This window comes from Amblyomma americanum, chromosome 1, assembly GCF_052857255.1.
Source record: "Amblyomma americanum isolate KBUSLIRL-KWMA chromosome 1, ASM5285725v1, whole genome shotgun sequence".
NCBI lineage: Eukaryota > Metazoa > Arthropoda > Arachnida > Ixodida > Ixodidae > Amblyomma > Amblyomma americanum.
In genome coordinates this window covers 287,495,706-287,507,883 of record NC_135497.1, presented here as the reverse complement: position 1 = coordinate 287,507,883, position 12,178 = coordinate 287,495,706, and the positions used below count along the sequence as shown (strand labels likewise).

Below are 12,178 nucleotides of genomic sequence, written 5' to 3'. Positions count from 1 at the left end.
GTGTGTGTGTGTGTGCGTGCGTGCGTGTGTGTGTGTGCGTGTGCGTGCGTGTGTGTGCGTGTGTGTGTGTGTGTGCGTGTGTGCGTGCGTGTGTGTGTGTGCGTGTGTGTGTGTGTGCGTGCGTGTGTGTGTGTGTGCGCGCGTGTGTGTGTGTGTGCGTGTGTGTGTGTGTGTGTGCGTGTGTGTGCGTGTGTGTGTGTGTGTGTGTGCGTGTGTGTGTGTGTGCGTGTGTGTGCGCGCGCACTTCGCCTCGGTGTGTTGTAGTTAGAGAGCGCTCAAGAGACGCAACAACGACAGAACGAACCGAGGAAGAGACGACGCGCTCAACAGACGCCGGAAGAACACGCCGCACGACTCGAGGAGCGTCGTAACGAAGATGCAGCCAGAAAAGGTGCGCCACGTCCCGGAGTGACTCTTCAACTGCGGAAGAGACGGGTTTGAGTTCTAGAGAGCGTTAGAATGAGTCGCTGCGTGGACGACGTGGCGAGGAAACGAAGGTTTCGCAATTCAACTAGTGTTGACCAGGACTAACACACCGCCAATTATTTCTTTTTCCCCAGCCAAGAAGGCAGAATTTATTGCCAAAGCAAGAAAAGCACGCATCACAACGATGACAAGCCCATCTACGTGAACGATCACCTAACAACACAGAACGAACGTCTGCTTGGCAAAGCACTAGCTCTGAACAAGAAAAAAAACTGGGAGTTTGTGTGGGTACACACCCGCCGTGGTGGCTCAGTGGTTAGGGCGCTCGACTACTGATCCGGAGTTCCCGGGCTTGAACCCGACCGCGGCGGCTGCGTTTTTATGGAGGAAAAACGCTAAGGCGCCCGTGTGCTGTGCGATGTGAGTCAGTGCACGTTAAAGATCCCCAGGTGGTCGAAATTATTCCGGAGCCCTCCACTACGGCACCTCTTCTTCCTTTCTTCTTTCACTCCCTCCTTTATCCCTTCCCTTACGGCGCGGTTCAGGTGTACAACGATATATATGAGACAGATACTGCGCCATTTCCTTTCCCCCCAAAACCAATTATTATTATTATTATTATTATTATTATTATTATTATTATTATTATTATTATTATAATGTTTGTACACAGTGTCCGCATCAAGGCAAGGAAAATCAAAGAAAGCGACGTCTAGCGTATCTCTGGAGTTGATGACATGTCTGCCTTCACGTAAACCGTGCACCACACATCGATAATCATCATGCACTACTCACTAGATCACCTTAAAAGCTTTCTCGTCAATCCAGCTGATGCCCATAAGTCTATTATCCATTTCCATTCTCCCAGTTTACCAAGGCATTACGACGACTTAAAAAACTTCTTAACGCTCGCTGATCAAGCCTTTTCACTCATTTGTCTTTCTGAGACATGGCTGTCATCCGATGATGATAGGCTATTTGCTTTACCTGGCTATCAAAATGAATACTATCATAGGTCAACTTGTCGGCACGGTGGATCTGCAGACTTTAATTCTAAATCTATACAATACAAACGCCGTCACATCATCACGTTTCAGACAGAGAAGTGCGAATTAGTAAGGCTATAGAATTTGGCATATACATTTTTGCTTCACACAGAGACACTATGGTAGTATCTATCGCTCACCTTCCGCCTCTCACCAGCACTTTTGCCATGGACTAGATGTCATCCTCTCAATTTCGATTCGTGAAAACAAGGATAACGTCATTTTAGGTGACATTAATATTGACACAACAGACATTTCTGATAAATCTTGTTCGTTATACATAAACTGCTTGCCGGCCATTGATTGTAGCCACTATTAGCTTCACCTAAGCACATTGCTCATCAAGGCTCTGGCACCCTCATTGATTATGTACTACAAAATGTTATTACCCCTCAGATCGCTGGAGTCATCAACTTCGATATCATCGACCATCGCCCAATTTTCCTGTTATCCGAATGCTCTAATAACGCGACCCCCAAGAAACTCTATAAGCAATCATTTGATAGAAAGCGGTTTATTGAGATAGCAACTCAGACTATCACTACGAGAGTATACTACAAGAAACATCCGCCGATACTGCGGTTCAGCAAATTTTCCGCGAAGCTCAAAGAAATAATTACCTCATGCACATCAGTAAGTCCCATCACTTATTTATATCCACTTCCCCGGAACCCGTGGATCACCAAAAGCCTTCTAAGCTGTATAAATAAAAAATAACCTCAGAAAGGTAAGAACACGGGCACTTAACGTTCTCCTAAAACAGCAGTTTCAACAATACTCTGATATTGTCTCCGTCGAACTGAAACGCTCTTAACAAGTGTGCTACAAAAATTAAATACTTAAAAATGGAATAATACTCGTAAGAATTGGGTAACAAATAAGTAATTCTTGAATCTAGCTGAAAACAAGCATAGCAGAAGTTTCTGGTGGCGAGAGTACTAATCAAACCGACATTGCTAATGCATTTAATTCCTTCTCGCGCTGCGGTTCCTCGCCTCCAAACAGATTCCGTGGTCCTCGTCGATGCTCTCATTCTTTTCACTTACGCCTTGCTGCTCCAGACGAAGTCTTTTAGGTAACTTCTAGTCTAAAAAATACCGCTCAGGGGAACGATGAAATCCCTTCTTTTAAAATAAAGCTGGTTGGTCGTGAGCTGTCATTTTCTTAGTGGCATTATTAATGCAAAAGCATTACCAGGCTATGTCGGCGAAAGAGTGTCCGCAAAATGTGGAAGCAAAATGTAATAGATGTCGGAGATATCAGAGCTACTGTGCACTTTCCTTTCGTTAATAGCGTTTTCTTTCCTCAAAGCACATGCTTTCGCGAGGTTGAGGTGTCCACCGAGATGTCGATATGTGAGATCTATACTGTGTCCTTTTCTTTCGTCGATAACGTTTTTTTTCCTCAAAACATATGCTTTCGCGGGGTTGAGGTGCCCGCCGAGCTGTCGATATCTGGCAGCTACTGCGCCCTTTCCTTTCGTCACTAACGTTTTCTTTCTCCAAACCACACGTTTTCTTTTAAACATGCTTTCGCGGGGTAGAGGCGTCCACTGAGATGAGATGAGATATGAGAGCTATACTGCGCCCTTTCCTTTCGTCGATAACGTTTTCTTTCCTCAAAACACATACTTTCGCAGGGTTTAGGTGTCCACCGAGCTGTCGAGATCTGAAAGCTACTGCGCCCTTTCCTTTCGTCACTAACGTTTTCTTTCCTCAAAACATGCTTTCGCTGGGTGAGGTGTCCACCGAGATGTCGAGATAGAGCTATACTGCGCCCTTTCCTTTCGCCGATAACGTTGTCTTTCCTCAAAACATGCTTTCGCATAGTTGAGGTGCCCGTCGAGATGTGAGCTATACTGCGCCCTTTCCTTTCGTCGATAACGTTTGCTTTCCTCAAAGCACATGCTTTCGCGGGGCTGAGGTGTCCACCAAGCTGTCGAGATCTGAGAGCTATTGCGCCCTTTCCTTTCGTCACTAACATTTTCTTTCCTCAAAACACGCGTTTCCTTTCCTCAAAACAGGCTTTTGCGGGGTTGAGGTATCCACCGAGATGTCGATATGTGAGAGCTATACTGCGCCCTTACCTTTCGTCGATAACGTTTTCTTTCCTCAAAACACACGCTTTCGCGGGGTTGTAGGTGTCCACTGATATGTCGAGATCTCACAGTTACTGCGCCGAACAACGTGAGGGAGTCGCGGCACCCGTCGCCTTTTGAGCTCCTTAACGCCCTCGCGTTAAAACTCAAGACATGTGGATAAATTTTCTGTTTACAGCTAGGATAGGCTTATTTTTTGACGCTGCAGTACATAAGGGGACTCAAAAACAAATGATTTGAAGGCATACTGTTGCGTTTCGAACCTGAGCCCCTGGATTGTGGGGCCGTTTGGGCGCTCCTTTGTTGTGGCACTCTGAGCACTGTCCCCGCAGCCCGACCGAGTTGGCTTTCTTGCAGCACCGGTGCCTGGAAGCTCCAGCCTTTTACTTCGCTGTTCGTTGGCAGTACGCGATGCAGAACCAGACGCCTGGTCACCGTCGTCGAAAACAGTGGGGGCACTTCCGCGCTGCACAGCGCGTACTACCATCGCATACCATTTGCAGGGGCCATTACCCTTCAAGTACGGCTGCGCCTCAAACCATACCTTCTGCCCCACTCAGAAGGCGTCCACGAGCTTTTATCCGCACGGGAGCAGAGATCTAGGCATGCTTCGCCTGCTGAAGAAATAGCGCTCGTCGTCTCTTTCCCCGAACTTAATTACACCGTGGCCTGGTCGGATGAATGAGACCATTCCCACCCGGTCGGCGATTACCTGCTTGTCGTCGGGGCCACGCGGCTCTGGCGCTTCTGCAGGTGTGTTTCCGGCGTCTACATAGCGCACGACCTTCGCTTTGTATCCGCAGTAAGACCGCACAGGGCCCCACGCTGTCTCTATTTCGACGAGATCGCCAACCTTCAGCCCCCCGGAACCGGCGGGCCACCCTGTGGAGTCGCTAAAAGGAAAATGGACACTGTAACGGTCGGAGTGGTGTCACGATGAAATCGCTGTTCCTCTCATTGATGGCTGTGATTCGACCCTTGGCCGAGGAACTGTTCTACTGCGCATGTGTCAATAGAGGTGCACGAGGTGCACTGGAGGTGCAGGCGTAGACTCTTCCAACTGGTTCGACGCATATCTCTCCTGGAAACTTGTAAGTGGCCAAGCGAAATCGTGGCCTCTGACGAGTCGAACCATCCGAATGTCCTGGCCGGCAGCCGCGCGAGCTGTCTCTGAACACGGACGATCGGTACGCCGCTGTTCTCCTTCTGCACTATCGTCTTGAACATTTTTGAACATTTATTTATTTATTCCACACTAAAAGTGAAAAGGGAGGGAGGAGAAAAAGTTGTTTTAACACAGCTTGACAGCGCTCCATCCCCCCAAAGGCAACAGTAACAGCTTGCATATATGCTCCAAGATGCACACACATGCTAAAAGATGGAACGCAGAACGGCGTCGTCGTCATAAAACTAAGGCGCATTCATTCGGCTGCGGACGCTGCAACACAAGATAGGAACCGAAGTCAGTACAAGAGAACCTAAAGAACAATCTACTACTTATCCTGCACTCATTTGAACCATGAAAACCTTTCAAAGCTCTCCCCATACGCTCTCCCCGAGTGTATACACCTACTGCTGACAAATCTGTCGAGTGCTCCAAGGCGTGACAATACAGGATCTGATAGGCCGAATTGATGAGTCTGCCGAAGAATCGCTACATCATGGTTGTATAGAGAACGGAGGCATCTCCCTGTCGTGCACATGTTCGCTCTGCTAGAGATCGGTTAAGGGCCGTTGTACGATCGTTTCGGAGCGCCTTCCGCCTCGTCCGCTTCGCGAGCGGGCCTGGCGGATCCGCCTCGTTCGGCGAACGGATGGAAAGTTGGTCAACTTCAACTTTCTGGCAGACGAGCGCATCCGGCCGGGGACCGGATTGCAGCTATTGGCTGCTTTTCCCGTGACGTCAGTGACGTCCGAGCCCCTCCTCCTTCCGCCTCGGTTCTGCTCTGCCGGGGCAAGATGGCCATCCGTCGACTGAACTGGGGAGCGCGGCCTGGGCAGTGGCAGAGATGTCGCGAAGCGTGTTATATTGGCCACATCTTGACATTACCAGTGTTCAGAGCGACTGCAAACTTCGCCGCGTTCAGCAGTGGCGAGCGATAGTTCCACTAGTTGAATTCTATAATCATCTATGTTGACGGAGTTGACAGAGCGCCTCTTCAAACCGATGCAAGACCTGTGCAGTGGCGGTGTCACGAAGTGTTTATTTCGAACTGCTTGTGGCTTTTGCATGCGTTTGTAATTCCTGCTGCGGCTCTGCAAACCGACGCAAGACCTGTGCGGTGCAATGGCGGTGCCACGAAGTGTTTATTTCGAGCTTCAACACCTCGAATCGAGCTTCCGACCTCGAATCCAACACGGCCAGAGAGGGGGGGAGCTGCGGAAAAAAATCCATCGCCACCGTGGAACCTTACGGCTGAGGACCTGGCCCTGTAAAAGAACGGTACCGTGCTCTTTATGGACTATAAAACGCTGTACACGCACAAAAGGAGGAAAGCAGGTACTGTACTCCCTTAAGTAAGCGTTTACATCGTATTCACGTAAGCGCGACTACAGACATGCACATACCATAGGCAATCTGCTGCGACCTCGAATCCACCACGGCCAGAGGGGAACAGCTGCGGAGAAAAGGTCCGCCGTCACCGTGGAACCTTAAGGCTCGAGATGTGGCCCTGTAAAAGAACGGCACCGTACTCTTTATGTACTATTAAAAGGCTGTACGTGCACAAAAAGAGGAAAGCAGCTTCTGTTCTCCCTTAAGCAGACATTTACTTCGTATTCATGTACACGCGACCATAGACATGCACCTACCGTAGGCAATCTGCTCCTACCTCGAATCCACCACGGTCAGAGGGGGCAGCTGCGGACAAAAAGTCTGCCGTCACCGTGGAACCTTAAGGCTGGGGTCATGGCCCTGTAAAAAAACGGCACCGTACTCTTTATGTACTATAAAGCGCTGTACGTGCACAAAAAGAGGAAAGCAGCTTCTGTTTTCTCTTAAGCACACGTTTGCTTCGTATTCATGTAAACGCGACTACAGACATGCACCTACCGTAGGCAATCTGCTGCGACCAGGAATCCTCCACGGCCAAAGGGGGGCAGCTGCGGAGAAAAGGTCCGCCGTCACCGTGGAACCTTAAGGCTGGAGATGTGGCCCTGTAAAAGAACGGCACCATACTCTTTATGTACTATAAAAGGCTGTACGTGCACAAAAGGAGGAAAGCAGCTGCTGTACTCCCTTAATCAAGCGTTTACTTCGTATTCACATAAGCGCGACTACAGACATGCACATACCGTAGGCAATATGCTGCGACCTCGAATCCACCATGGCCAGAGGAGGGCAGCTGCAGACAAAAGGTCCGCCTTCACCGTGGAACCTTAAGGCTGGTGAAGTGGCCCTGTAAAAGAACGGCACCGTACTCTTTATGTACTATAAATCACTGTACGTGCACAAAAAGAGGAAAGCAGCTTGTGTACTCTCTAAAGCAGACGTTTGCTTCGTATTCATGTAAACGCGACTACAGACATGCACCTACCGTAGGCAATCTGCTGCGACCAGGAATCCTCAACGGCAATAGGGGGGCAGCTGCGGAGAAAAGGTCCGCCGTCACCGTGGAACCTTAAGGCTGGGGACGTGGCCCTGTAAAAGAACGGCACCGTAATCTTTATGTACTATAAAACGCCGTCGCGCATAAAAAGAGGAAAGCAGCTACTTTTCTCTCTTAAACAGGCGTTTACTTCGTATTCATGTAAACGCGACAATATACATGCACCTACCTTAGGCGAATTGCTCCGACCTCAAATCCGCCACGGTCAGAGGGGCAGCTGCGGACAAAAAGTCCGCCGTCACCGTGGAACCTTAAGGCTGGGGTCATGGCCCTGTAAAAAAACGGCACCGTACTCTTTATGTACTATAAAGCGCTGTACGTGCACAAAAAGAGGAAAGCAGCTTCTGTACTCTCTAGAGCAGACGTTTGCTTCGTATTCATGTAAACGCGACTACAGACATGCACCTACCGTAGGCAATCTGCTGCGACCAGGAATCCTCCACGGCCATAGGGGGGCAGCTGCGGAGAAAAGAACCGCCGTCACCGTGCAACCTTAAGGCTGGAGATGTGGCCCTGTAAAAGAACGGCACCATACTCTTTATGTACTATAAAAGGATGTACGTGCACAAAAGGAGGAAAGCAGCTGCTGTACTCCCTTAATCAAGCGTTTACTTCGTATTCACATAAGCGCGACTACAGACATGCACATACCGTAGGCAATATGCTGCGACCTCGAATCCACCATGGCCAGAGGAGGGGAGCTGCAGACAAAAGGTCCGCCGTCACCGTGGAACCTTAAGGCTGGTGAAGTGGCCCTGTAAAAGAACGGCACCGTACTCTTTATGTACTATAAATCACTGTACGTGCACAAAAAGAGGAAAGCAGCTTCTGTACTCTCTAAAGCAGACGTTTACTTCGTATTCATGTAAACGCGACTACAGACATGCACCTACCGTAGGCAATCTGCTGCTACCAGGAATCCTCCACGGCCATAGGGGGGCAGCTGCGGAGAAAAGGTCCGCCGTCACCGTGGAACCTTAAGGCTGGGGACGTGGCCCTGTAAAAGAACGGCACCGTACTCTTTATGTACTAAAAAACGCCGTCGCGCATAAAAAGAGGAAAGCAGCTACTTTTCTCTCTTAAACAGGCGTTTACTTCGTATTGATGTAAACGCGACAATATACATGCACCTACCTTAGGCGAATTGCTCGACCTCAAATCCGCCACGGTCAGAGGGGCAGCTTAGGACAAAAAGTCCGCCGTCACCGTGGAACCTTAAGGATGGGGACATGGCCCTGTAAAAGAACGGCACCGTACTCTTTATGTACTATAAATCACTGTACGTGCACAAAAAGAGGAAAGCAGCTTCTGTACTCTCTAAAGCAGACGTTTGCTTCGTATTCATGTAAACGCGACTACAGACATGCACCTACCGTAGGCAATCTGCTGCGACCAGGAATCCTCCACGGCCATAGGGGGGCAGCTGCGGAGAAAAGGTCCGCCGTCACCGTGGAACCTTAAGGCTGGGGACGTGGCCCTGTAAAAGAACGGCACCGTACTCTTTATGTACTATAAAACGCCGTCGCGCATAAAAAGAGGAAAGCAGCTACTTTTCTCTCTTAAACAGGCGTTTACTTCGTATTCATGTAAACGCGACAATATACATGCACCTACCTTAGGCGAATTGCTCCGACCTCAAATCCGCCACGGTCAGAGTGGCAGCTGCGGACAAAAAGTCCGCCGTCACCGTGGAACCTTAAGGCTGGGGACATGGCCCTGTAAAAAACGGCACCGTACTCTTAATGTACTATAAAGCGCTGTACGTGCACAAAAAGAGGAAAGCAGCTTCTGTACTCTCTAAAGCAGACGTTTACTTCGTATTCATGTAAACGCGACTACAGACATGCACCTACCGTAGGCAAACTGCTGCGACCAGGAATCCTCCACGGCCATAGGGGGCAGCTGCGGAGAAAAGGTCCGCCGTCACCGTGGAACCTTAACCCTGGGGACGTGGCCCTGTAAAAGAACGGCACCGTACTCTTTATGTACTATAAAACGCCGTCGCGCATAAAAAGAGGAAATCAGCTACTTTTCTCTCTTAAACATTCGTTTACTTCGTATTCATGTAAACGCGACAATATACATGCACCTACCTTAGGCGAATTGCTCCGACCTCAAATCCGCCACGGTCAGAGGGGCAGCTGCGGACAAAAAGACCGCCGTCACCGTGGAACCTTAAGGCTGGGGTCATGGCCCTGTAAAAAAACGGCACCGTACTCTTTATGTACTATAAAGCGCTGTACGTGCACAAAAAGAGGAAAGCAGCTTCTGTACTCTCTAAAGCAGACGTTTGCTTCGTATTCATGTAAACGCGACTACAGACATGCACCTACCGTAGGCAATCTGCTGCGACCAGGAATCCTCCACGGCCATAGGGGGCAGCTGCGGAGAAAAGGTCCGCCGTCACCGTGGAACCTTAAGGCTGGAGATGTGGCCCTGTAAAAGAACGGCACCATACTCTTTATGTACTATAAAAGGCTGTACGTGCACAAAAGGAGGAAAGCAGCTGCTGTACTCCCTTAATCAAGCGTTTACATCGTATTCACATAAGCGCGACTACAGACATGCACATACCGTAGGCAATGTGCTGCGACCTCGAATCCACCATGGCCAGAGGAGAGCAGCTGCAGACAAAAGGTCCGCCGTCACCGTGGAACCTTAAGGCTGGTGAAGTGGCCCTGTAAGAGAACGGCACCGTACTCTTTATGTACTATAAATCACTGTACGTGCACAAAAAGAGGAAAGCAGCTTCTGTACTCTCTAAAGCAGACGTTTACTTCGTATTCATGTAAACGCGACTACAGACATGCACCTACCGTAGGCAATCTGCTGCGACCAGGAATCCTCCACGGCCATAGGGGGGCAGCTGCGGAGGAAAGGTCCGCCGTCACCGTGGAACCTTAAGGCTGGGGACGTGGCCCTGTAAAAGAACGGCACCGTACTCTTTATGTACTATAAAACGCCGTCGCGCATAAAAAGAGGAAAGCAGCTACTTTTCTCTCTTAAACAGGCGTTTACTTCGTATTCATGTAAACGCGTAAATAGACATGCACCTACCTTAGGCGAATTGCTCCGACCTCAAATCCGCCACGGTCAGAGGGGCAGCTGCGGACAAAAAGTCCGCCGTCACCGTGGAACCTTAAGGCTGGGGACATGGCCCTGTAAAAAAAACGGCACCGTACTCTTTATGTACTATAAAGCGCTGTACGTGCACAAAAAGAGGAAGGCAGCTTCTGTTTTTTCTTAAGCACATGCTTGCTTCGTATTCATGTAAACGTGACTATAGATATGCACCTACCGTAGGCAATCTGCTGCGACCTGGAATCCACCACGGCCAGAGGGGGCAGCTGCGGAGAAAAGGTCCGCCGTCACCGTGGAACCTTAAGGCTGGAGATGTGGCCCTGTAAAAGAATGGCACCATACTCTTTATGTACTATAAAAGGCTGTACGTGCACAAAAGGAGGAAACAGCTACTGTACTCCCTTAATCAAGCGTTTACTTCGTATTCACATAAGCGCGACTACAGACATCACATACCGTGGGCAATCTGCTGCGACCTCGAATCCACCATGGCCAGAGGGGAGCTGCTGCGGACAAATGGTCCGCCGTCACTGTGGAACCTTAAGGCTGGTGACGTGGCCCTGTAAAATAACGGCACCTTGCTGTTTAGTGACTATAAAAAGCCGTACGCGCACAAAAAGGCTAAAGCAGCTGCTGTACTCAAGCAGCCCTTTACTTCGTATACACGTAAGCACGACTACAGACATGCACCTACCGTAGCCAATCTTCTCCGATGTCGAATCACCACGGCAAGACGGGGGAGCTGCGGAGATAAAGTCCACCGCCACTGTGGAACCTTACGGCTGGAAACGTGGCCCTGTAAAAGAACGGCACCATGCTTTTTATCGTCTATAAAACGCCGTACCCGCACAAAAAGAGGAAAGCAGCTACTGTACTCCCTTAAGCAAGCGTTTACTTCGTATTCACGTAAGCCCGACAATAGACATGCACCTACCTTAGGCGACCTGCTCCGACCTCAAATCCACCACGGTCAGAGGGGGCAGCTGCGGAAAAAACATCCGCCTTCACCGTGGAACCTTAAGGCTGGTGAAGTGGCCCTGTAAAAGAACGGCACCGTACTCTTTATGTACTATAAATCACTGTACGTGCACAAAAAGAGGAAAGCAGCTTGTGTACTCTCTAAAGCAGACGTTTGCTTCGTATTCATGTAAACGCGACTACAGACATGCACCTACCGTAGGCAATCTGCTGCGACCAGGAATCCTCCACGGCCATAGGGGGGCAGCTGCGGAGAAAAGGTCCGCCGTCACCGTGGAACCTTAAGGCTGGGGACGTGGCCCTGTAAAAGAACGGCACCGTAATCTTTATGTACTATAAAACGCCGTCGCGCATAAAAAGAGGAAAGCAGCTACTTTTCTCTCTTAAACAGGCGTTTACTTCGTATTCATGTAAACGCGACAATATACATGCACCTACCTTAGGCGAATTGCTCCGACCTCAAATCCGCCACGGTCAGAGGGGCAGCTGCGGACAAAAAGTCCGCCGTCACCTTGGAACCTTAAGGCTGGGGTCATGGCCCTGTAAAAAAATGGCACCGTACTCTTTATGTACTATAAAGCGCTGTACGTGCACAAAAAGAGGAAAGCAGCTTCTGTACTCTCTAGAGCAGACGTTTGCTTCGTATTCATGTAAACGCGACTACAGACATGCACCTACCGTAGGCAATCTGCTGCGACCAGGTATCCTCCACGGCCATAGGGGGGCAGCTGCGGAGTAAAGGTCCGCCGTCACCGTGGAACCTTAAGGCTGGAGATGTGGCCCTGTAAAAGAACGGCACCATACTCTTTATGTACTATAAAAGGATGTACGTGCACAAAAGGAGGAAAGCAGCTGCTGTACTCCCTTAATCAAGCGTTTACTTCGTATTCACATAAGCGCGACTACAGACATGTACATACCGTAGGCAATATGCTGCGACC

The 12,178-nt window shown here is 49.6% G+C and overlaps 2 long non-coding RNA genes across 2 annotated transcripts in view; both read right to left on the bottom strand.

The window, feature by feature from the left end:
* The window catches only part of LOC144097907 (uncharacterized), a 78,493-nt gene extending 67,226 nt beyond the window's left edge, over positions 1-11,267 (bottom strand). The window contains exon 1 of the long non-coding RNA XR_013307111.1: positions 11,194-11,267. This is a non-coding gene — a long non-coding RNA (uncharacterized LOC144097907). The remainder of the gene's footprint in view (positions 1-11,193) is intronic.
* On the bottom strand, positions 5,910-6,446 carry LOC144097917 (uncharacterized). The gene is made up of 3 exons (XR_013307113.1): positions 6,402-6,446; positions 6,139-6,242; positions 5,910-6,000 (listed from the first exon to the last, which is right to left on the bottom strand). It is a non-coding gene; the product is annotated as an uncharacterized LOC144097917 (long non-coding RNA).
* Positions 11,268-12,178: the final 911 nt, after the last annotated feature.